Raw genomic sequence first — 27,460 nt, 5'->3', positions numbered from 1 at the left:
TTGGGAAGACCTCTTGTAGGGGATTTATGTTCTATGGAAGTACATGGACAACAGTTATATAGGATTTGAGGGCACAAATAGCTTGGCAACATACTCTATTGGAATAACCCATATCAATGAGATCATAGATACATCAAATTATCAAAGCATATCTATATCTTTTCCACAGCTACATGGCAAGTAATAGAATTCCTTTTGATTACAATATCTTTCTATTAAATAAGAGCAGTTGAAAGGATAGCACAGACAGATGGGGTAAATTAATTTGGTATTATGTGGTGCTGAATTAAAAGATACCTCTCTTGAAGAGAACCCAAAAATTATAGTCAAGAGGCATATTTAATCTATTGTGTCACTTTTTTATCAGTGTGACATTTATTTTTTTCCAATTAAATGTAAAGGTAGTTTTCAACATTCATCTTTGTAAGATTTTGAGCTTCAAATTTTTCTTCCTCCCTCCCTTTCTTCCCAAAACAGCAAGCAATCTGATATAAACGTTAATCATGTCGTGAAAGAAGACTCAGAACAAAACGGAAAAACCAGGAGAAAGGAAAAAAAAAAACAGAAACAACAAAAAAAAAGTTTTATTTTATTGCATTCAGACTCCATAGTTCTTTCTCTGGATGTGGTCAACATTTTCTATCCCAATTCTCTTGGAATCATCTTGGATCATTTCATTTCTGAGAAGAGTTATATCTATCATAATTGATCATTGTACAGTGTTGCTGTTGCCATATACAATGTTTTCCTGGTTCTGCTCACTTCACTCAGCATCAATTCATGTAAGTCTTTCTAGATTTTTCTGAAATCTGCCTACTCATAATTTCTTATAGAAAATAGTATTCCATTACAATGATATACCACAACTTGTTCAGCCATTCTCCTGTTGAGGATGGCATCCCCTCACTTTCCAATTCTTTGCCACCACAAAAAGAGATAATATAAGCATTTTTCCTCATGTGGGTCTTTTTTCCTCTTTTATGATCTCTTTGGGGCACAGACTGAGCAGTGGTATTATTGAATCAAAGGATATGCACAGTTTTGAAGCCTTTGGACATAGTTCCAAATTGCTCTCCAGTATGGTTCGGAGCATGTTGTGAAAGAAAAATCTGAACAAAGAGGAAAAACTATAAGAAAGAAAAAAATAACCAAAAAAGTGAAAAGAATATGCTTACATTTGGATGCAGTCTCCATTGTTCTCTTTTTGGATGTAGATGGCATTTTTCAATCCCAAACCTATGCTTTGTATTGTATCAATTGAGAAGAACTAGGTCGATCATAGTTGATCACCACATAATCTTGCTGTTAACTGTGTACAATGTTCTCTTGGCTCTGCTCACTGCACTCAGTATCAATTCATGTAAGCCTTTCCAGACTTCTGAAATCAATCTGCTTATCATTTCTTATAGAACAACTGCCACTTTCCTTCTTGATAACTAGAGTACCAGACTTCTTCCCCAAGTTCCCTTTTAAAACTATAGCTCCTTTACCTATGCCTGTCTCCTTATCAGCCACATTCATTGTTCCCTTTACCAATGCTAGGGGCAGATATATGTTCTAATTTATGCTGAACGGATGCTGAATGAAATAAACAAAACCAAGAAAATGTTATAGAAGCAATTAAAACAACAATACGACTGGAGAGAACAAAAAAGAAAAAGAAAAGAAACCACATTAACTAACCAAGCCCAGAAGAGAGTTGAGAAAAATTCACTTTCCTCACTCTGTCAGGGACTAGTGGTGGGGGGATACTGTGGATGTAGAAGGTTATATTTACCATGAGGTATGATCAATATGTTAGTTAGTTTTGTGGAATTCTTTTGCTCTTTCTTTTCAGAAATGATAGCTCAGATTAGATAGAGAAGAAATATATTTGGAAACAAATGTGTAATAAAATAAAAAGGAACCATAAAAAGAAAATAAAGTACTTTAAAAGTCCCCTTTCCTAATGTCCCACTTATCAGTCAGTTGGTATTTATTGCTCGTGTTGTATGGATGCTGAGATATACAAAGAAATCAATATTTGATATTCATAACGGTTTGTTAAAAGAGAAACTATTGTAATCTGCTGTAAATCCTATTGTCTGTGAAATACACTTCCTAAAACTTTCCTATTTATGGTGTCTTGATTATATTCCATGATACTTATCTTTTGTGTTCTGAGGACATGACTCTGTTAGTGGGTTTATTTGTTTGTTTTTCCTCCAGGTACTGTTAGCATACTGAGCCAATTCTTTGTTGCTAGGTGTATTATAAAATCCCATGAATTGTTTTTTTTGTTTGTTTGTTTGTTTGTTTTTGTTTTTAATCAACCCATTTTGGCATCACACAATTATCTTTTTTCTGTTAGGACAATTATATTATTTGTTTCCATGCTCAATTCTGAACTGACTCATTGCCCCAAGGGAAGGTGGCAAACTCTAAAGCTTCAACATTTATTCTTTCACAGGAAGGCATATAACATTCTATAGTTCAATTAGTACAACTCAAAGGAACACAATATTTCAGGACTGTCTAGTATTAAGAAGGTTGAGCATATGGTAAGCATTTGGGGAAAACAGATTCCTCAGACTGACATTTAAAGCCCTTAGAATCTGATATAGCCTATTAATACTATTTCAATGATTCCCCTTCATATACTTTCCCTTTCAAAATTTCTGTTTCTTAAACTCGGTATTTCATATCCCATATTTGTATCTTTGCACAGATTGCCTCTTAGACATAGAACCCTCTTCTCTCAAGTTTGCTTCTTACAATCCTTTGCTTCCTTTAAGGCTCAGCTCAAATGTGGTATCTACCTGAAAACTTACTTGGTTCCTAGTTAGGCATTCCTCCTGCTTCAAATAATCTGCCTTTATCTGTTTATATGTTATGTCTCCCTACAGAGCTTAAGTTCCAGGGTAAAGACTAATTTTTTTCTCTCTTTTTCTTTCCATCTCCATTCTTCCCTTCTCCTCCGCGCTTCCTCCTCCTCCTCTTTCTCCTTTTCACCTCCTTTTCCTCCTCTTCTCATTCTTTTCCTCCTCTTCTCATCCTTTTCCTCTTCTTCTTCCTCTTCTCCTCCTCCTATTCTCCTTTTCCTCTGCCTCCTTCTTTTTCCTTTTCTTCTTCCTCTCCTCCTTCTCTTCCTCTTCTTCCCCCTCCTTCTCCTCTTCCCTTTCTTTCTCTTTCTTCTCTGTGTCTCTGTTTCTTTCTCTTGTCTCTCTCTCTGTGTGTGTCTCTGTCTCCCTGTCTCTAGTATCTATCTCTCTGTGTCTGTCTCTCTCTTTCTCTCTCCCCCCTCTCTCTTCCCTCTCTTTTTCCTCTCTCCTTTTCTCTCTGTGTGTCTCTCTCTGTCTCTCTGTCTGTCTCTGTCTCTATCTCTCTTTCACATACACAAACACACAAACACACAAACACACACACACACACACACACACACACACACACACCCCTAAAAAAGGTGCTTATCAGGCTCCCTTAGGAAGGGCCACTGATCCAAGTGGTTTCCTGCTCATGATTACTCACTGAACTTCCAGCCTGAGAAGACAGGGAGATGAAAGATTAAAAAAAAAATGGCCATTGAGGTAGAAAGTGGCAAGTAAAGGTCTAGGATGGTAAACAAGGTACTCAACATTCCCGCCCTTTCCCAACTCTTTCCAGAAAGGCATTGATTAAGAATTAATACGGACTTCTGGCCAAGATGGCAGAGAGGAGGCACAAAGCTATGTAAGCTCCACATTTTCTCTCAAAATCCATCTCATTACAAGCCTCTGAATTAATGCCTGACTGAAAAAAACCCCACAAATAGTTACCAAGAGAAGACATCCTTGAGATTCACCAGGAAAGGTCTGTTTTTGCTCGAGGGTGGGACGGTTTTAGATCGGGCACAGGCTGAGGACAGCGACAGTGTGAGCTTGGCAGGCAGCTCACAGCCAAGCAGACCGGAGGGGGTTGGGGTGTGATCTCAGCCGTCTCTGCAGGGAGAGCTTTGCTACAGGATTGGATACTTTGCTCTGGCAGCAAGTCAGTAGCACAGCAGAGAAGCTAAAAACACTGGGGGTGAAGAATACAACCCCAAACAGCTGGAGTTTCTCTGGACCTGGCCACCCCTCCCCCACAGCTTCTCACCACGCTCTCAGAGTTTCAGAGTGCAGGCACAGCACAGTCCTGCTAGTGCCTCGCTGCTGCCCCTGCAGTCTGCAGAGGAAGCTCGGTAACACCACCCAGCCCCTCCCCCCCAAAAAAGCAAATTTCATTTGTGGTTTTTTCCTTTTTTTTCTTTGCTAGTTTGTCTCTGATTCTTCTCTGACAAAATGAGCAAAAAATTGAAAAGGACCTTAACAATTGACAGCTTTTATACGGATAGAGAGCAGATTCTAAACCCTGAGGAGACTAAAAACAGACTGTCTTTAGGTGAATCCCCACAGAAGGAGATCATCTGTTCCTCAGCACAGATGAATCTCATAGAAGAAATTAAAAAGACTCTCACAAGAGAGGCAGAAGAAAAATGGGAAAAGGAGAGGGAGGCTTGACAAGAGAGTCCAGAGAAGTCATCCCACTCATTTAGACAGAATGGATAAAGAAATCAAATCCTTGAAAAATAGGATTAGTGAACTGGAAACAGAAAATAGCTCTCTAAAAAATAAAATTGGTGAAATGGAAAAAAATTCCATAGTACAAAACCACACAATTGGACAATTAGAAAAAGATATAAAAAAAGTGAGTGAAGAAAACACTTCATTGAAAATCAGAATTGAATACATGGAATTGAATGACTCAAGGAGACAACAAGAATCAGTCAAGCAAAACCAAAAAAATCAAACAATGGAGAAAAATGTGAAATACCTTCTTGGGAAAACAACAGACCTGGAAAAATAGGTCTAGGAGAGACAATCTGAGAATTATTGGACTCCCAGAAAAATATGATGAAAAAACGAGCCTGGACACTATTTTCTAGGAAATTATCAAAGAGAACTGCCCAGAAGGCATAGAAACAGAGGGCAAAATAGACATTGAAAGAATTCATCAATCACCTACTAAAAGGGATCCTAAAATCAAGACACCAAGAAATATAGTGGCCAAAAATACTCCAAGCGGCTAGAAAAACCCAATTCAAATATAGAGGAGCCACAATAATGATCACCCAGGATCTAGCAGCATCCACATTAAAAGATTGAAGGGCCTGGAATATGATATTCCAAAAGGCTAAGGAAGTTAGTATGTAACCAAAAATAACTTATCCAGCCAGAATGAGCATCTTTTTCCAGGGAAGAAGATGGTCATTCAATGAAATAAGCGAATTTCACCTATTTTTGATGAAAAAACCAGAACTCAACAAAAAGTTTGATCTACAAATATAGAACTCAAGAGAAATCTAAAAAGGTAAAAAGAAATCTTGGGAACTATATTTCTGCTATAAAGATGTATAAAGAATACATGTATACCTTGTTCTAGAAACTAGAGGTGGAAAGGGCATTGTACCAGAAAAAAGGTAAAGTGAGGGTACTACATCTCATAAAGAGGCAAAGGAAACCTATTATATCTGAGAGAAATAATGGAAGGGGATGAATATAGTGGGTATCTTACTGCCATCAGAATTGGCTTTAAGAGAAAAATTTCAGACATATTCAATTTATGGTGAAACTTCTCCCATCTCATTGAAAAATGAGAAGGGAAAAGTGAAAAGGGAAGGAATAAGCAAAGCAGAAGGGAATACAGAAACTCTGAGGGAAAGGAGTAAGATAGGGGGAGGAACTCTAAGGTGGGGGGAGGGATACTAAAAAGGGAGGGCTGTGAGAAGCAAGTGGTGCTCACAAGTTTAATACTGGCAAGGAGAGTAAGGGGAAAAGAAGGGAGAAAAGCATAAACAGGGGTTAACAAGATGGCAAGTAATACATAATTGGTAATTTTAACCATAAATGTGAACGGGGTAAACTCCCCTATAAAGAGGAAGCAGTTAGCAGAATGGATTAAAAGCCAGAATCCTACAATATGTTGTTTACAGGAAACACACCTGAAGCAGAGAGATACATGCAGAGTAAAGGTAAAAGGTTGGAGCAAAATCTACTATGCTTCAGGTGAAGTCAAAAAAGCAGGGGTAGCCATTCTGATCTCAGATCAAACAAAAACAAAAATTGATCTAATTAAAAGAGATAAGGAAGGGCAGTATATCTTGCTAAAGGGTAGCATAGATAATGAAGCATTATCAATATTAAACACATATGCACGAAGTGGTGCAGCATCTAAATTCTTAAAAGAGAAATTAAGAGAGCTGCAAAAAGAAATAGACAGCAAAACTATAATAGTGGGAGATCTCAACCTTGTACTCTCAGAATTAGACAAATCAAACCACAAAATAAATAAGAAAGAAGTCAAAGAGGTAAATAGAACACTAGAAAAGTTAGATATGATATAGATCTCTGGAGAAAACGAAATGGAGACAGAAAGGAATACTTTCTTTTCAGCAGTTCATGGAACCGATACAAAAATTGACCATAGATTAGGACGTAAAAACCTCAAACTCAAATGCAGTAAGGCAGAAATAGTAAATGCATCCTTTTCAGACCACTATGCAATAAAAATTACATTCAACAAAAATCCAGGGGAAAGTAGACCAAAAAATAATTGGAAACTAAATAATCTCATACTAAAGAATGATTGGGTGAAACAGCAAATCATATACATAATTAATAACTTCACCCAAGAAAACAACAATAATGAGACATCATACCAAAATGTGTGGGATGCAGCCAAAGCGGTAATAAGGGGAAATTTCATATCTCTAGAGGCCTACTTGCATAAAATAGAGAAAGAGAAGGTCAATGAATTGGGCTTGCAACTAAAAATGCTAGAAAAGGAACAAATTAAAAACCCCCAGTCAAACACTAAACTTGAAATTCTAAAAATAAAAGGAGAGATCAATAAAATTGAAAGTAAAAAAAACTATTGAATAAATTAATAAAACTAAGAGTTGGTTCTATGAAAAAACCAACAAAATAGACAAACCCTTAGTAAATCTGATTAAAAAAAGGAAAGAGGAAAATCAAATTGTTAGTCTTAAAAATGAAAAAGGGAGAACTTATCACTAACGAAGAGGAAGTTAGAGCAATAATTAGGAATTACTTTGCCCGACTTTATGGCAATAAATTCGATAACTGAAATGAAATGAAAGAATACCTTCAAAAATATAGCTTTCCCAGATTAACAGAGGAAGAAGTAAATATCCTAAACAGTCCCATCTTAGAAAAAGAAATAGAACAAGCTATTAACCAACTCCCTAAGAAAAAATCCCCAGGACCAGATGGATTTACATGTGAATTCTACCAAACATTTAAAGAACAATTAACTCCAATGCTATAGAAATTATTTGAAAAAATAGGGATTGAAGGAGTCCTACCAAACTCCTTTTATGACACAGACATGGTACTGATACCTAAACCAGGTAGGCTGAAACCCGAGAAAGAAAATTATAGATCAATCTCCCTAATGAATATTGATGCTAAAATCTTAAACAAAATATTATCAAAAAGATTACAGAAAATCATCCCCAGCATAAAACGCTATGACCAAGTAGAATTTATACCAGGAATGCAGGGCTGGTTCAATATTAGGAAAACTATTAGCATAATCAACTATGTCAATAACCAAACTGACAAAATAATTATTCTATTAAATCAGACAGTTTTGTTATTATTATATTAAGTTTTGTATATATATATATATATATATATATGTATTTAATAAACAAACTGGACATAATTTCTTGTACAAGTATTTTTTGTTCTTTTTTGTATATTGAAATAAACATTTATGTGTTGGTGATCAGTACGTTCACAATTAAAAAATAAAATTTTATTTTTAAAACTATGGGCTGGGGCAAATAACAAAAGATGTAATGAAGGAAAATTTTCTTGGATTAAAAATCAGTTGCACAGGGTCTTAGTTTTCCATCAGCTTGTTATCAGTGAACATTAGAGTGGTACGACGACAACAGAAATAACAAAAAACTACCTTTAATTGATGCAGAACCTTATAATATCAATAATGAAGTAGTGCATTTTCTGTATTCTGTCCTGATCAGACCATAGCTGAAGGATTGTCTTGGGCATCATACTTTAGGAGACATGTTGACAAACCAGAAGCTATTTCAAGGAATGAGATCAAGATGGTGAAGACACTTAAAATCATAGCATCTGAAAGTGATTGAAGGATCTGGAAATATGAAAAGAAGTGATGAGTAATTGAAATAATTCTGCAATTATTTTCAAGAATGTCATGTAGGTTGGACCTATCCTACCTGGCTCCAAAGGATAGAACTAGGATCTATAGATAGAAATTTGTTCAGTTATTTTTTTGTGTGTCTGTCTCTTTGTGATCCCAATTATGGTTTTCTTGGCAAAGACTCTGAAATGGTTTGTCATTGTCTTCTTCAGCTCTTTTGACAGATGAAGAAACTGAGGTAAACAGGGTTAAGTGACTTGCCCAAATCACATAGCTAGTAAGTGTCTAAGGCCAGATTGGTACTCAGGAAAATCAAATTTTCCTGAGGCTAGATTCTATCCACTGTGCCTCCTAGCTTTTCAGTGTAGGATTGATTTATTTAAAAAAAAATTAATATTTGAGGGGAAAATGGGACCATGCTCTCTGAGTCCTCTTTCTAATAAAGAATTTGATGAACAACAAAACTGCAGTCCTCTGGCTGCTCATAATTTTAAATATCATACATTGTTATCTAAACTATTAATCCCCAAATATAATAATCCCCATCCATGCAAAGGCCAGTGTGCCTAAAAGCAAACAAGTAGGCCATATTCAGAAAAACAATATCCTTTTGTACTGTTAATTCTGCTTTATATCTCCTTGCTCCCTGGAAGCCTGTTTTACCTGATTCACTGAAAAAAAAAAAATCTTTGCATTAAGTAGTCTATCCTGATAGGATTCCTTTTCTGATTGTGTATTCATTCCTTAGTGCCCAGTAACTCTGACTGGGACTGATTTATACCTCTAGAATTGCTTGCTTCCACTCCACAGAAGGAATTAAAATTAAAGTTAGAATCAGAGCATCTCAGAGTTGGGAGGCACCTGAGAAGCCATCTGGTCTAGTAGGTATAAGAATCCCTTCTGTAGTATCTCAAAGGAGAGAGAATCCTTTTTAAAATATCCAGTAAAGGGAAATCCACCACTTACTAAGTAAGTTCTTTTTACTTTGAAATGACAAATTCTCGCCTCAAATTTATAAGAATTCAATCCATTCTCCAGTTGATAAATGGTCAAAGAATATGAACAGACAATTTTCAGATGAAGAAATTAAAACCATTTCCAATCATATGAAAAGGTGCTCCAAATCACTATTGATCAGAGAAATGCAAATTAAGACAATTCTGAGATACCACTACACATCTCTCAGATTGGCTAAGATGACAGGAAAAAACAATGATTAATGTTGGAGGGGATGTGCAGTATATATATTATTGGTGAACTGTGAATAGATCCTGCTATTCTGGAGAGCAATTTGAAACTATATTCAACTATACTCAAAAAGTTATTAAATTGTGCATACCCTTTTATCCAGCAATGTTTCTACTGGGCTTGTATCCCAAAGAGATCTTAAAGGAAGGAAAGGGATCTATCTACATCTGCAAAAATGTTTGTGGAAGTCCTTTACATAGTGGCAAGAAACTGGAAACTGAATGGATAACCATCAGTTGGAGAATGGCTGAATAAGTCATGGTATATAGATGTTATGGAATATTGTTGTTCTATAAGAAATGATCAGGAAGATAATTTTAGAGAGACCTGAAGAGACTTGCATGAACTGATGCTAAGTGAAATGAGCAGAACCAACAGATTATTGTACATGACAATAGCAAGATTATATGATGATCAATTCCGATGGATGTGACTTTTTCCAACAATGAGATGATTGAAACCAGTTCCAATAATCTTGTCGTCACAAGATCCCTCTACACCCTCTACACCCAGAGAGAGGACTGTGGGAACTGAATGTGGATCACAACATGACATTTTCACTCTTTTTGTTGTTGTTCACTTGCATTTTGTTTTTTTACTCATTTACTTTCCTTTTTGATTTGATTTTTCTTGTGCAGCAAGAGAATTGTATAAATATGTTTACACATTGGATTTAACATATATTTTAACATGTATAACATATATTGGATTGCTTGCCATCTAGGGGAAAGGATGGGGTGGGGAGAAGAGGAGAAAATCTAAAACACAAGGCTATACAAGGGTCAATGTTGAAAAATAATCCATGCAAATGTTCTAAAAATAAAAAGCTTTAAAAGAAAGGACTAATTCTTAGAAAGAAATATTTTTCTTTCTTACTAACATACTTCAATGACTGTTATCTCATCCATATAGACATTTCAAAGGTAGAGATCTGTCTTCTTCTCTGTGTTTATCCATTAATCCTTCACATAGAGTCTACCAAACGGACTAGGAAATATGACAATGATGATGATGATGATGATGATGATGATGATGATGATGATGATGATGGTGATATCTGACATTTATAGGACAATTTAAGATTTGCATAGCACCTTATTCACTATCCTTACAAGGACCTTGTGAAACAAGTGTAATTCTTATCTCCATTTTACAGATGATGGAACAGAGATTCACATCATCATAATAATAATAATGATAATGATAATACCAGCTAGGATTTGCATAATGTTTAAGGTTTGCACACCACTTTATAAATATTATCTCATTTTATTCTCACAGCTACTCCTATGAGGTAGGTATTACTCCTATTTTATAGAACTGGAAACTGAGGCAGACAGACTTTTTTAAAGTAACTTACCCAGCTAGTAAACTGTCAGAGACAAAATTTGGGTCCTCCTGATACCAAGACCTACCCTCTTATAACTATAACATTGCTTCTTGCAATCTTGCTATTGTGTGGCTGTTATTAAAAAGCAAAGTCCTTCTGTCAATAAAAAAAAAAAGAGCAAAGTCCATCAATCTTTCACTCAGTGCAAGCCCAAACTACCTCCTTTTCTATCCATATATTTGTCTATTAATATCTTTTAATCACTATATAAACATGATACTTCTTGGAGTTTACATCATTTATCCTTCTTTACTTTGTACTCTCAAGTCATATTTTCTAACATTTTTCTACCATGATTCCTTATTCATATCTTTGCATTGAAGTCACCAATGGGATATAGATAGATAGATAGATAGATAGATAGATTTAATTTGAAGGATTTTTTATTTGAGTTCTTCATTTTTCAATGTGATTTGGTATGTAGTGCTATTTCTAATATCTATTTTTTAGCATGATCCAGTGAAATTAATCTTGGATTTAGGGTATGAGATCTGCCGCTTGCTGCCAATTTGATGTTGATCATGACAAATAGTTTCTGTTGCTTTCAGTTGTCTGGATATGTATAAAATGAGGGGTCTGGACTGGATGACTTTTAAAATTTTTACCAGCTGTAAGACTATGATCCTGTGATGTGAAATTTCTATGTAGCCAACAAGTTTTGGGCATCTCTCATTCTTTATTCTCAAGCCATATTTTCCAATGCATTTTTCCATCATTGCTTATATCTGTCTTGTGCACTGAAGTTACCAAAGACCAAAGTATTTTTGACTTGCTGAATGCAGCATGCACTTGAGATTTAATAATTGCTTGGTGGTTGAGATATATTTATATAATGTGTATGGGCTAAGCAAGTTCTTTGTAGAATGTCTTACCTCTTCATTTTCTACAAGAGATTCAGGTTCTTGTGGTGATCTTTTTGTAAATATTTTTGTAAGTACTGCAATATGAAATGAGCAAATTTTTTTTTCATAATAGCTTTTAATTTTTTCCAAATACATTCAAAGATAGTTTTTGACATTCACCTTTGCATGACACCTTGTGTGCCTCCCTTCCTCCTTCCTTAGACAGCAAGCAATTCAATATAGGTTAAACATGTTCAGTTCTTCTAAACATTTCCATGCTCATCATGCTGCACAAGAAAATCAGATCAAAAGGGAAAAAACACAAAAAAGAAAAAAGCAAACAAACAACAATAATCACAAAAAGATGCAAATTCTATGTTTTGATCCACATACAGTCTCCATAATTCTGTATGCAGATGGCATTTTCCATTCCAAGTCTATTGGACTGCCTTGAAATGTTGAAAAGAGCCAAGTCCATCACAATTGATCATCACATAACCTTGTTGTTGCTGAATACAATGTTCTTTTGGTTGTACTCACTTCGCTTATCATTAGTTTATATAAGTCTTTCCAGGATTTTCTGGAATCAGCCTGTTCGTCATTTTTTATAGAACAATAATAATCCATTGCATTCATATGCCCTAACTTATTCAGCCATTCCTCACCTGATGGGCATCCACTCAGTTTCCAGTTCCTTGACACAGCAAAAAGGACTGTTACATTTCCAGTATTTTAAGTTTCTTTTTGTTCTTTGTTTGCTTGGGTTTTTTTTTTTCCTTTTCCCTCTTTGATCTGTTTTTTCTTGCTCAGCATGACAAATGTGGAAATACTTTTAGAAAAATTGCACATGTTTAACCTATATTGCATTGCTTGAAGGGGAGAGAAGAGAGAGGGGGATAATTTGGGGATGCAAGGTTTTGCAAAGGTGAATATTGAAAACTATCTTTACATATATTTGAAAAAATAAAATACTATTTAAACATATATAGCATATATCATAAAATATATGTATACATGTATATTAATGCCTCATTTTTTTAGTCTAAACCTATCATTTCTTCTTCAGGAGTTGGATAATATATTTCATCATTAATTGGAATCATGGGTGGTCATTTCTTCTTACAACTTTCAATGTTGCTTGTCTTTGTTGTTATTGATAAATTAAGCTTCAGGTTGTATTCATTTAATTCTTCATTACTATATAAAAGCCTTCAGAATAGTTTATTTTTATAATATTGATGTTGTAATACAAGTTCATCTTTTTGTTCTCCTTATTTTATTTTGCATCAGTTCATACAAGTTTTTCCTATCTTTAAATCAATTCTTTCCTCATTTCTTACAGAGCAATGTGTTCCACCACACTAATATAACAACTTATTCAGTCATTCCTCAATTAAAATTTCTCTCTTTTCTTTCCAATTTTTAACAAAAACAAAAAGAGCTACTATAAATATTTTTGTGCAAGTAGAACTGATCTAATGCAATTATTTCATTTCATTCAAACTTAAGATTTGAAACAAAATGATGTGCCCAAGGTCACACAGACAATAAATAACTTGGATCTAGTTTCTCTACCTTCAAATCCAGTGTTTATCCTAGCAGAGATGTTGTAAAGCACTTGGAAATGTAGGTATAGAGCTTGGAAGTTGGTGCAAGGTCAGTTCTAGTGAGTATAAGTTTCCAATTGCACTTAAATGTTTTAATGACTCTGTTATCTTATCATTTTTGACATTCCTTTCATCAGTAACCAACCATGCTTTCCCATTAAAATCCAAATGTCAGCAATGATACTAATTTATGTTCAGCTATTAATACTTTAGCAGGGCTATCCATTTATCTAACTTATCTAATAATGGCAAGTAACTAAGAGCAATGCCTTACGAAAATGAGACTTAGAATAAGTTAGTTAGTATGGTATTTTCTCTGGAAGGATATGTGACATATATAGAATTTAGGGATTTGCCCCTCACGATCTAGCCTCACCTTTTCTTTCTAGCTTCATTGGATATTATTTTTCCTTCTCTCACTCTGCAATCCAGTCAAACTGGTCTTTCTATCTTGCTCAGCCTTGATACTCCATTTGCCATCTCTGCTATTTTTCACCCTACATTCCTGGAAGGCATTTCTTTCTCGCTTCTGATACACAGAGTACTTTTATGCTTTCAAAATATAGCTCAAGGAGCATCTTCTACATGAAATCTTTCCTTATTCCTCCAGTTGTTAGTATTCTACCTTCCAAACTACTTTGTATTGTATAATTATATAAATATATAACATAATATAACATTTACATATATTCAAATTCTGCCGTGAAACATGCAACTTTGATGGGTTGGCCATGTTGTTCAAATGCCAAACATACACTTTTCTAAAATACTATTTTACAGAGAACTTAAGCTCTCACATAGAGGTCAGAAAAAATGATACAAGAATATTCTCAAGTTCTTCCTTAAGAATTTTAAAATTGGGGGGCGGAGCCAAGATGGCGGAGAAGACACACGCGTCTTTCTAAGCTCTTCTCTTACCCTCTTTATCAATATTATATCGAGCCTCAAAAATAGTCTTGACTGCTACAATCTGTAAAGATAAAGTAGAACAACTCACGGCCGAAGAAAATCTGCAGTCTCCTAAAAAGGTTGGTTCCGGGGCCAGGGGAGATCAGCATAGACTGGAGAGAAATTAGGTTCCGAGGAGAGTCTCAAACCCAGGGTGAAGGCACAGATCTCAGCACAAGGCGCCAGCCCCAACCCGCAGTAAGGCTTTTCCTTGGGCAGTTGTGATCCTGCAGCGCAGAAGGACGAGCCGAGGTTAGCCTCAATCTGCGCAGGGGAGCTCGGCTTGGGGCCATAGAGCTTTTCCAGGGCCAGATTTGCATCAGGCAGAGACACTGGGCAGAGTTTGTGGCTGTCTGAGTTCTGCGGTCTGCACTCAGCTGCTAATACTCACAGTCCCACAAGAGGCTCCGGCCTGGGGACACTTTCACCACTTGATTCTAGCCGAGGGCAATCGATAATCCACTCAGCCCTACTAAGCAGTTTGATAGCTAGGCCAGTGCTGAATCCACTTCCTGTTGGGGAAGGGAAAACTCTCACCCAGAGCACTCCCATACCTCGGAGCGAAATCGGTTTACATCTTTCCCTGCTCTGCAGAGGAAGCTGTAACCCCTTGCCTAGGAGACCTACCCTAAAGGCTTTAAAACATGAATAAAAGATGAAAAGAACAATCGACAGCTTCTATGCAGAAAAGAGCAGGTCAGCAAACCTGAAGAGACCTCAAACAGCAAAATGCATCAGACTGTCCTCTTTACATAATGTCTCATAGAAGAGACCATTAAAAGTCTCAAAAGAGTTAGAAGATAAATGGGAAAGGAAAGAGAAGCCTTCATAAGAGAGCAACAACTTCCTGAAATATGAATTGGAAAAGTTAAAAATTCCCAGGAAGTGCAAATTGGTGAATTGGAAAAATAAAAATCACAGGAAAGTAAGAATTGTGAATTGGAAAAAATAAAGAATTCACTAGAAAGTAGGATCTGTGAATTGGAAAAAGAAAATAATTCACTAAAAAAAATTAGTGAAATGGAAAAAATTCACAGACCAAAACAATACATTCAAAAACTCAATTGGACATATACAGAAAGAAGTAAAAAGCTAATGAAGAAAATAATTCTTTAAAAATTAGAACTGAACAAATTGAAACTAATGATGCATTGAGACAGCAAGAATCAGTCAAGCAAAACCAAAAAATGACAAACTGGAAAAAACATGAATTATCTACTTGCTAAAATGACAGACTTGGAAAATAGATCTAGAGAGATAATCTGAGGATTATTGGACTTTCCGAAAACTATGATGAAAAAAGAGCCTAGATACTATTTTACAAGAAATCATCAAAGAGAACTGCCAGATGTAATAGAATCAGAAGGTAAAATAGGCATTGAAAGAATTCATCGAACACCTTCTGAAAGAAACCCTAAAATAAAAACCCAAGGAATATTGTGGCAAAATTTCAGAACTATCAGATTAAGGAAAAAATTTTACAAGCAGCCAAAAAACCATTTAAATACTCGAGGTGCCACAATAAGGATCACCCAAGATCTGGCTGCCTCTACATTAAAGGAAAGAAGGGCCTGGAATATGATATTCCGAAAGGCACAAGAACTTGGATGCAGCCAAGAATAAACTACCCAGCTAAGCTGAGCATTTTCTTCCAGGGAAGAAGATGGACGTTTAATGAAACAAATGAATTCCATTTGTTTCTGAAGAAAAACCAGAACTAAACAAAAATTTGATCTCCAAGAATAGAACTCAAGAGATGCAGAAAAGGTAAAATAACTCTTGAGAATTGTATTTCTTTGTGGATATACAAAAAAAATACATGTAAAATTTGATAGTACTGATATAACATAAAAAGGGAAGTAGATATGGAAAAGGGATGATGGCAGAATAAGGTGGAAGGAGGGATAAAAGAGAAACCACATCCCACAAAGAGGCTAAGGAAACTTATCATATCTGAGGGAATTTAGAGAGGGAGAACATTTGTGAATCTTACTCTCATCAGAGTTGAGCTCAAAGGAAAAATAATTGACATTTGTTTTAGAGAAAATTCTCTCTCGCCCTCATTAAAAACGGGGAGAGGAAAAGGAGAAAAAAGAGTAATAAGGGAAGGAAGGGGAAAGACTCAAAGGGGAGGAGGGATTATAAAGAGGATAAGTATCGTGATACAAGAGGGGTACATAAGTTTAAAAGGGGAAAGAGGGTTGGGGAGGCAAGAATAAGTAAAGCACAATCTGGGGTTATTAGGATGGCAGGAAATACAGATTTAGTAATTCTAACCGTAAATGTGAATGGGATGAACTCCCCATAAAGAGGAGGCAGATAGCAGACTGGATCAAAAGTCAGAACCCTACAATATGTTGTTTACAAGAAACACATTTAAAGCAGGGGATACATATAGAGTAAAGGTAAAAGGCTGGAGCAAAATCTATTATGCTTCAGGTGAAGTCAAAAAGAGGGTAGCCATCCTTATCTCAGATCAAGCAAAAGTAAAAATTGATCTAATTAAAAGAGATAAGGAAGGAAACTACATCCTGCTAAAGGGTAGCATAAACAACGAAGCAATATCAATATTAAACATATATGCACCAAGTGGTATGGCACTCAGCTTCCTAAAGGAGAAGTTAAGAGAGTTGCAAGAAGAAATAGACAACAAAACTGTAATAGTAGGAGATCTGAACCTTGCACTCTCAGAATTAGACAAATCAAACCACAAAACAAATAAGAAAGAAATTAAAGAAGTAAATATAATATTAGAAAAATTAGGTATGTTGGATCTTTGGAGAAAATTGAATGGAGATAGAAGAGAATATACTTTCTTCTCAGCAGTTCATGGAACCTATTCAAAAATTGACCATATATTAGGACATAAAGACCTCAAAATTAAATGCAAGAAAGCAGAAATAGTAAATGCTTTCTTTTCAGATCATGATGCAATAAAAACTACATTCAACAAAAGTTAGGGAAATAGACCAAAAAGTAATTGGAAACTAAACAATCTCATCTTAAAGAATGATTGGGTGAAGCAGCAAATTATAGATACAATTAATAATTTCACTCAAGATAATGACAATGATGAGACATCATACCAAAATTTGTGGGATGCAGCCAAAGCGGTAATAAGAGGAATTTTATATCCTTAGAGGCTTACTTGAATAAAACAGAGAAAGAAAAGATTAATGAATTGGGCTTGCAACTAAAAAACTAAAAAAGACCAAATTAAAAACCCCAATCAAATACTAAACTGGAAATTCTAAAATTAAAAGGAGAAATTAAAATATTGAAAGTAAAAAACTATTGAACTAATTAATAAAACTAAGAGTTGGTTCTATGAAAAAGCCAATAAAATAGATAAGCCTTTAGTAAATCTGATTAGAAAAGGAGGAGGAAAATGAAATTAGTAGTCTTAAAAATGAAAAGGAGAACTTTCCACCAATGAAGAGGAAATTAGAGAAATAATAAGGAGTTATTTTGCTCAACTTTATGCCAATAAATTTGATAACCTAAGTGAAATGGATGACTACCTCCAAAATACAGACTTCCCAGACTAACAGAGGAAGAAGTAAATTGTTGAATAGTCCCATTTCAGAAAAGAAATAGAACAGGCAATTAAACAACTCCCTAAGAAAAAATCCCCAGGACCAGATGGATTTACATGTAATTTTACCAAACATTTAAAGAACAATTGGCTCCAATGCTATATAAATTATTTGATATAATAGGGAATGAAGGAGTCCTACCAAATTCCTTCTATGACACAGACATGGTACTGATACCTAAACCAGGTAGGCTGAAAACAGAGAAAGAAAATTATAGACCAATCTCCCTAATGAATATTGATGCTAAAATCTTAAATAAGATATTAGCAAAAGACTACAGAAAATCATCTCCAAGATAATACACTATGATCAAGTAGGATTTATACCAGGAATGCAGGGCTGGTTCAATATTAGGAAAACTATCAATATAATTGGCCATGTCAATAACCAAATTAACAAAACCATATGATCATCTCAATAGATGCAGAAAAAGCATTTGATAAAATCCAACATCCATTCCTATTAAAAACACTTGAGAGTATAGGAATAAATGGACTTTTCCTTAAAATAATCAGCAGCATCTATTTAAAACCATCAGTAAGCATCATATGTAATGGAGACAAACTGCAACCATTCCCAATAAGATCTGAGTGAAACAAGGTTGCCCACTATCACCGTTACTATTTAATATTGTATTAGAAACGCTAGCTATAGCAATAAGAGCTGAGAAAGAGATTAAAGGAATAAGAATAGGCAATGAGGAAGCCAAATTATCACTCTTTGCCGATGACATGATGGTATACTTAGAGAACCCCAGAGATTCTGCTAAAAAGTTATAGAAATAATCCACAACTTTAGCAAAGTTGCTGGTTATAAAATAAACCCACATAAGTCATCAGCATTCTTATATATCACTAAAAAATCCAACAGTCAGAGTTACAAAGAGAAATTCCATTTAAAGTAACTACTGATAATATAAAATATTTAGGAATCTATCTGCCAAGGAAAATCAGAAACTTTATGAGCAAAATTACAGACCTACTTTTCACAAAATTAAGTCTGATCTAACCAATTGAAAAATATTAAATGCTCTTGGATAGGGCGACAAATATAATAAAGATGACAATATTACCTAAACTAATCTATTTATTTAGCGCTATACCAATCAGACTCCCAAAAACTATTTTAATGACCTAGAAAAATAACAACAAAGTTCATATGGAAAACAAAAGGTCCAGAATTTCAAGGAATTAAAAAAAAAATCAAATGATGGTGGCTTAGCTGTACCAGATCTAAAACTATACTATAGAGCAGCAGTTACCAAAACTATTTGAGTATTGGCTAAGGAATAGATTAGTTGATCAGTGGAATAGATTAGGTTCAAGGATAAAACAGTCAACAAATATAGCAACCTAGTCTTTGACAAACCCAAAGATCCCAGCTTTTGGGATAAGAACTTACTGTTTGATAAAAATTGCTGGGAAAATTGGAAACTAATATGGCAGAAACTAGGCATTGATCCATACTTAACGCCGTACACCAAGATAAGGTCAAAATGGGTTCATGACCTAGGCATAAAGAATGAAATTATTAATAAATTAGAGGAACATAGGATAGTTTACCTCTCAGACCTGTGGAAGGGAAGGTTTTATGACCAAAGCAGAACTAGAGATCATTACTGATCACAAAATAGAAAATTTCGATTATACCAAACTGAAAAGTTTTGTACAAACAAAACTAATGCAGACAAGATTAGAAGGAAGCAATAAACTGGGAAAATATTTTTACAGTCAAAGGTTCTGATAAAGGCCTCATTTCCAAAATATATAGAGAATTAACTCTAATTTATAAAAATCAAGCCATTCTCCAATTGAAAAATGGTCAAAGGATATGAACAGACAATTCTCAGATGAAGAAATTGAAACTATTTCTAGTCATATGAAAAGATGCTCCAAGTCATTATTAATCAGAGAAATGCAAATTAAGACAATCCTAAGATACACTACACACCTGTCAGATTGGCTAAGATGACAGGAAAAATAATGATGATTGTTGGAGGGATGTGGGAAAACTGGGACATTGATTCATTGTTGGTGGAGTTGTGAACGAATCCAACCATTTTGGAGAGTAGTTTGGAACTATGCTCAAAAAGTTATCAAACTGTGCATACCCTTTGATCCAGCAGTGTTACTACTGGGATTATATCCCAAAGAGATTATAAAGAAGGAAAGGACCTGATGTGCACGAATGTTTGTGGCAGCCCTTTTGTAGTGGCTAGAAACTGGAAACTGAATGGATGTCCATCAGTTGGAGAATGGCTGAATAAATTGTGGTATATGAAAATTATGGAATATTACTGTTCTGTAAGAAATGACCAACAGGATGATTTCAGAAAGGCCTGAGAGACTTACACGAACTGATGCTAAGTGAAATGAGCAGGACCAGGAGATCATTATATACTTCAACAACAATACTAGATGATGACCAGTCCTGATGGATCAGGCCATCCTCAGCAACGAGATCAACCAAATCATTTCTAATGGAGCAGTAATGAACTAACTAGCTATACCCAGAAAAGAACTCTGGGAGATGACTAAAACCATTACATTGAATTCCAGTCCCTATATTTATGCACACCTGCATCTTTGATTTCCTTCACAAGCTAATTGTACAATAATTCAGAGTCTGATTCTTTTTGTACAGCAAAATAATGTTTTGGTCATGTATACTTATTGTGTATCTAAGTTATATTTTAATATATTTAACATCTACTGGTCATCCTGCCATTTAGGGAGGGGGGGGGTAAGAGGTGAAAAATTGGAACAAGAGGTTTGGCAATTGTTAATGCTGTAAAGTTACCCATGTATATATCCTGTAAATTAAAGGCTATTAAATAAAAAAAAAAAAAAAAAAAAGAATTTTAAAATTGATTGCATGCCATGGGGGACACTGGCACAAGACCACTCAGCATGGCATGCCCTCATCAGAGAAGATGCTGGGCTCTCTGAGAAAGTAATTCAAAAGAAATGCAAGATATGAAATTTTTAAGAATCCACCCACAACATTCACATAGACTATTTGTGCCCAAGCTATGGCAAGCATTCTGAGCTCAGGATGCTCTGATCAGCCACTTGACACAGAGAGAGACAACCTTCCCTGAGGATCAGTGAAGGGGAAGGATAGCTAATCCTTTGGTCCCTTCAATTCTTCAGATTCTTCTGAATGAACCATTTTGGAATCCAAGTAAACATAAAGAGCAGCAATTTCTCCCAATTGTCAAATACAGGCTCACATACCCCTGCTTTCCTACCCCTATCATTTGGAGATTCAAATAAAGAAAAAAGAAAATTAATGACATCACAAAGGCTCTTCATTCTGTGGGTTAGCATTCCACAAAACTACTTATCCTATTCTTTACATAAAATATCCCAGAGAAGTACATCCACCTGAGATATCAATAATGACAAGTATTAAGAAATAAACAGCTTCATTCTGAGTGTCTAAACCCTGTACATCAATCTCAGAGGATGGTAAATTTGTATGAGGACATTTTCATGGAAGAAAATGAGCTGAACTCCATGACATCTATCCTTTGGAACAGCCCCATTGGAGCCACTAGCTCACCTTCAAGTTTCAAGTGGCTTTTTTTTTCATTTCTTTTTTTCCCTCAAAGTGCATAATTGCAATATATTAAAATGGGCAGATATGTGCATAGCTCAGCAGTCATTCACTGATTTTATTATTTTCTCTTTCTCTATTCCAACAGGGAGCGATATGTCAGATGCTTACCTTATTCTCAGCCCTTGTACTTCCTCTACAGACAACAAATATTCCTTTCACTTCAATTAAAGCAGAAGATTGACTGAGCAAGGAAAATGTGACCTGTCATCCATGATATAGTGAGCTTTAGCAATTTTCACATAAAGGCAAGGGAACTATGGTTTAACTGGCTAGACTGAAATTCATTAGCCCTTTGCGTTATAAGGTGCCAACTTTGAAAAGTAGGGAAATAGTTTGGTATATGGAAATACTATTGGTTACCTCACTTTTTAGCTCCTTTTTATGAATTTTTTTCTTAGAATATATGCTGGATAAAGGCCTCATTTCCAAAATATACAGAGAAATGATTGTAATTTATAAGAAATCAAGCCATTTTCCAATTGATAAATAGTCAAAGGATATGAACAGACAATTCTCAGATGAAGAAACTGAAACTATTTCTAGCCATATGAAAAGATGCTCCAAGTCATTATTAATTAGAGAAATGCAAATTAAGACAACTCTGAGATTCCACTACACACCTGTCAGATTGGCTAGAATGACAGGGAAAGATAATGCACAATGTTGGAGGGGATGTGGGAAAACAGGGACACTGATACATTGTTGGTAGGATTGTGAATACATCCAGCCATACTGGAGAGCAATTTGGAACTATGCTCAAAAAGTTTTCAAGCTGTGCATACACTTTGATCCAGCAGTATTACTACTGGGCTTATATCCCAAAGAGATTTTAAAGAAGGGAAAGAGACCTGTATATGCAAGAATGTTTGTGGCAGCCCTCTTTTTAGTGGCCAGAAACTGGAAACTGAGTGGATGCCCATCAATTGGAGAATGACTGAATAAATTGTGGTATATGAATATTATGGAATATTATTATTCTGTAAGAAATGACCAGCAGGATGATTTCATAAAGACCTAGAGAGACTTGAATGAACTGATGCTGAGTGAAATGAGCAGGACCAGAAGATCATTACATACTTCAACAACAATACTATATGATGATCAATTCTGATAGACGTGGCCACCTTCAACAATGACATGAACCCACTCAACTCCAACAGAGCAGTAATGAATTGAACCAGCTATACCCAGGGAAAGAACTCTGGGAGATGACTATGAACCACTACATAGAATTCCCAATTCCTCTATTTTTGTCCATCTGCATTTTTTATTTCCTTTACAGGCTAATTGTACACTATTTCAAAGTCCAATTCTTTTTGTATAGCAAAATAACTGTTTGGACATGTATACATATATTGTATTTAATTTATACTTTAACATATTTAACATGTATTGGTCAACCTGCCATCTGGGGGAGGGGGTGGGGGAAGGAGGAGAAAAGTTGGAACAAAAGGTTTTGCAATTGTCAATGTTGTAAAATTACCCATGCATATATCTTGTAAATAAAATGCTATAATAAAAAAAAAAGAATATATGCTGTATGAGATCAAAGAATGTTATTCTTTTTACTTGTATTTGTATCCCCAGCACTTAGTACAATGCCTGGCAAATAGAAAGCAAAAGAACCTGGCTCCAAATACTGTCTCTACCATTTATTATCTAATTGAATTACAGCAGATTATTTAGTGTATCTGGGCCCAAGTATCCTTCTCTGTAATGGGCTGAAGCTCAGGTTGATGCATTGAGGTCCCAAGCACATGAGGCTAAATAGTAATTGGATCATACTCTATTAATAATATATAATAATATAATGCTTGGAGAAAGAATGGCCCCCGCCCACTCTTTGTGCACATCCTGGTGTGTTGTATAGGAAATGACAATTTTGGTGGGTGGAGGCAGAGGGGCAGAGAGAGGAGCGGAAAGAGACGGCTGGCTGGCTTCTTGTCTGGCTGGCTTCTTGACGCAGCTGCACACATTGATATCGCGATCCCCCCTTCAACTCTGATCCCCCTTCACCTCCAATTCTTCTTCACCTCTACTGAGAATAAAGATTGAAGATTTTCCCTTAACCTGAATTCCTGACTCCGGCTGATTTTAAAATATGTGATCATCAACTTCTCTCTAAAATTCGGGGGTTAGATTAGATGACTTTTAAGGATTTTTCCAAATCTAAATCTATGATGTTCTATGACCAATGAGAGGGATCCTGGGAAGTGAAGGATTATGGGTTGCTGCTGTTCATTGAGCTTTGGTTTCAGACCTTGGTCAAGGTAATATAATAGAACAAGTTCTGTCTTTACCATCAGAACCTGAATTCAAATCCATCTCTAAAGTTTATGACCCAGGATCTTTAATCCATTCAGTTTTGGAATTCCAACACTATTCTTATTAGTGATCATATCAGCACAACTCACACAATCCCACGTTATATAGCCAACCCTATATTTTTTTCCCTGAGGCAATTAGGATTAAGTGACTTGTACAGGAAGTGTTGAGTGTCTGAGGTCAGATTTGAACTCAGGTCCTCCTGACTCCAGGGCGCACCACCTAGTTGCCCCCAACCCTATATTTTTTGTAGTTTTTCAAAAATAATTGAATAAAATGTGTTGACATTATTTTGTCCACAGACAATATTGATATAATAAAATATTATAACATTATAGTCAAATAATATGATTTCTTATTGTCCAAAAATTCTGCCTAATAAAGGACCCTTTAAATGAATAGGAATGCTATTTTCTTGGGTTGACTATCTTAAGATGAATCTAATGTTTGCCAAAATTGTGAAGAAGGAAGTTTATTTGTGGTCTCTTCCCTGTATACTCCATTTCTTTCAGTGCTCTTTTCCAAGTCCAAAGTTTTTCTCAGTGCTCCCCTTACAGGTACTAACTTTTCCTGAAACCTCACTATTCTATCACAAAGTCTGTCAATCACTCAATCATTAAGTATTTATTAACTATTTATTGTGTTCCAGGCACTAGAGATACAAGTACAAAGAATGAAACAATCCCTAGTTGAAAGAAGCTTATATATCATAAGGAGAAACATGTGTGTCTAATTTACTCCTAAAGATAATTCATATGATTGTTAGGAATTTGAGGGAGAGGTGGGAGAGGTGAAACAGTTTTATGGATAGTGTGATTTAAGGACAATTTTTCCTATATCTTCCTCTAATAAATTGATAAATGAGTTCTTCATCTTTGTCAAAAAGATTTTTTATTGAGGTGATATGAACATATGACATAGCGTTTCCTTCTGGGACTTTATAATCTAAAATCCTTAACTCATTCTGTTATCAAATTGTTTTAAAAGAACTGAATGATGTAGAGAACCACAGGCAGTGGGGAACCCTGGACAAGGTATAAGACCTTTAGGCCAGTAAAAGGAACCCTGCTGACAGTATCTGGCCCCATTCCACCCCACCTCCAGGGTTCTCAACCTTTCAGAGAAGTCAGGGGGCAGTGACAACCAGTGTTGTAATTAAAGCATGTGGCAAAGAGTCATCTACACACAATAGCAAGTTGTTTATGTAGTTCCCCACATAGTTAGCACATATACAGTATGCTATAGTTATGTAAAGGTATTAGGGTATATAAGGCTGAGAAAACTTGAAATAAATGGACTCCATATTTCACCATCCACCTGAGTCCTGCTTTTTCACTCTTCTCCTAAGATCAAGGTTAGTCTGGTATGGAGATCCTACAGTGAGCTAGTCCAGACATTACAGACTGACATTCTGAAGAGCAATTTGGAACTGTGCCCAAAAGGCATTCTCACCACTGGTATTCCAAAGAGATCATAAAAAGGAAAAGGATCTACATGTGCAAAAATATTTGTAGTAGCTCTTTTTGTAGTGTCAAGGAACTGAAAATTGAGTGAATACTCATCAATTGGAGAATGCCTGAATAAGTTACGGTATATGAATGTAAAAGAATATTATTATTCTATAAAAAAAAAAAAAGGATGAGCAGCTGATTTTAGAAAAGCCTTGAAAGACTTACATGAATTAATGCTGAGTAAATAAGCAGAAACAAGAGAATTATAAACAGTAAAAAGAAGTTATGTGATCATCAATTGTGATGGACTTGGCTCTTCTCAGCAAAGTAGTGGTTCAAAGCAGTTTCGATAGACTTGGGATAGAAAATACCATCTGCATACAGAGAAAAAACTATCAAAACTCAATGTGGGATCAAAGTATAGTATTTTCAACTTCTTGTTCTTGTTGTTATTGTTTGTTGTTGTTTATTAGCCCCAAAAGGGCTCTGACTCCCAATCTGGAAACACATGCTCTATGGCCTGGGGCAATGGCCAATAAGAATTGAACCTCTGGCCACTTTTTGTTTTGAGTGGGATAGAACTAGTCACATGAAATGGACAGGAATGGATGGGTAGCAATCTGTATGGCATGTCTCATTACATTCTCATTTCTCCAAAACCAATTCCATTTTCAAACTTTCCTATTATTATTAAGGGCACATTATCCTTCCTCATTTCAGTCAACTTAGTATCATTTTTAAATCCTTACTTTCTAACCTGTGTATCTAATTACCTGATTTATGTGTCTATGTATGTATGTGTGTCTGTGTGTGTATGCAGTGTTTGTGTGTGTTTATCTCTCATCTCTCTCATATCCATCTTCCTCTGATCACTTCTCATGTCAATTATTGTCCTCCTGCTGCTCTGTCCCAGTCTCATGTCTCCCTACTCCAGTCTATGCCATACTTCTGCCAAAGTAACTTTTCCTAAAATCAATTCTAACCATTTCCCTCTCCAACTCAATTCAATTTCATCTACTCATCTTTTTTATTTCTACCCTTTTCTGTTTTTTCTAATGTATATAATTATTAACATAATAGTATATTTGAATAATGTATAAATAAGTAAATATATACATATTGAAGATACACACTAAAAATATTTTTACTGATAGACTGATCAAAAAATTTCCTTCTCAGACAGTAAGATGCAGAGTGATAGAGGGAGTTCCTCAGGAAATGTTTCCTATACTGATGAAACTGCAAATACTGTAAAAAAAAAATTATTTGAAGCCCTGCTGCATTGAATAGCGTTTCAATTTCCTTATTATTCCATGGAATGGTATACATTGAAATTTTTGAGCTCAAAGTCACCTTGGAAATCCCCTGACTCAGTCATTTTTTGCAGATGTCTAGACTATTTCAGAAGTTCACAAATGGTCTCCCAGCTTGCACTCACTTACTTCCCCTAGACGTTTTTCAAAGATTAGTTTCCCCCAAACACTGCTTTAGTTACATAGCTCCCTTGCTCCAAAACCTTCCATAGTTCCCCAGTTTCTACCGAATAAAATCTAAACTTCCTTGGCTGACAATCAGGATTCTCCCAACCTGGACCCAACTTATCTTTCTAGCAATATTTCCCATAAAAACTCTACATGAGTTGTTGGCTCTAGAACGCCCGTATATAATAATTTCCCTTCCTGTCCTTCAATCTCTAATTCAAATCCCTCATCCTTCAGCAGAAAACCTTCCCTGATCCACCCTTACCAGAAGTAAGTTTTCTATTTCCTGACTTAGTTTCATTATCACCTCTCTGTCATCCCTTTTACACTAGCATATTGCTTTGTATGGTAATTATTTTTTATTTGTACATGTTCCATAATTTTCAAAGTTTTAAATGAATTCAGTGAAGCCTTAGGGGGTGGGTCCCCTTTGGCAGGCCTCATTACAGTGAGTGCTGAAGATACTGAACAGGACAGAATCTAATTCATAGGGAACTTCTCCACTCTTGTTATTTTTCAGATGAGTGAATTCAAAACTAAAACAAAATCCACCACAGAGTTTGCATTTTGATTCCTACTCTTTCCTGATCTCCTACTATAGACTAGCATTGTGGTTAAAGCTCTGAATTTGGAGTCAGGAAAATCTGGACTCAAATTCTGACTCAGACACTTATTAACTGCATGACCCCAGGCAAGTCATTTAATTTTACTGGGTCTTTTTTCCTCTTTTACAGATTGTGAGAATTGAA

Source organism: Sarcophilus harrisii, chromosome 3 (assembly GCF_902635505.1).
Source record: "Sarcophilus harrisii chromosome 3, mSarHar1.11, whole genome shotgun sequence".
Lineage (NCBI taxonomy): Eukaryota > Metazoa > Chordata > Mammalia > Dasyuromorphia > Dasyuridae > Sarcophilus > Sarcophilus harrisii.
The sequence above is the reverse complement of the archived record's forward strand: the minus strand, read 5'-3'. Positions refer to the sequence as shown.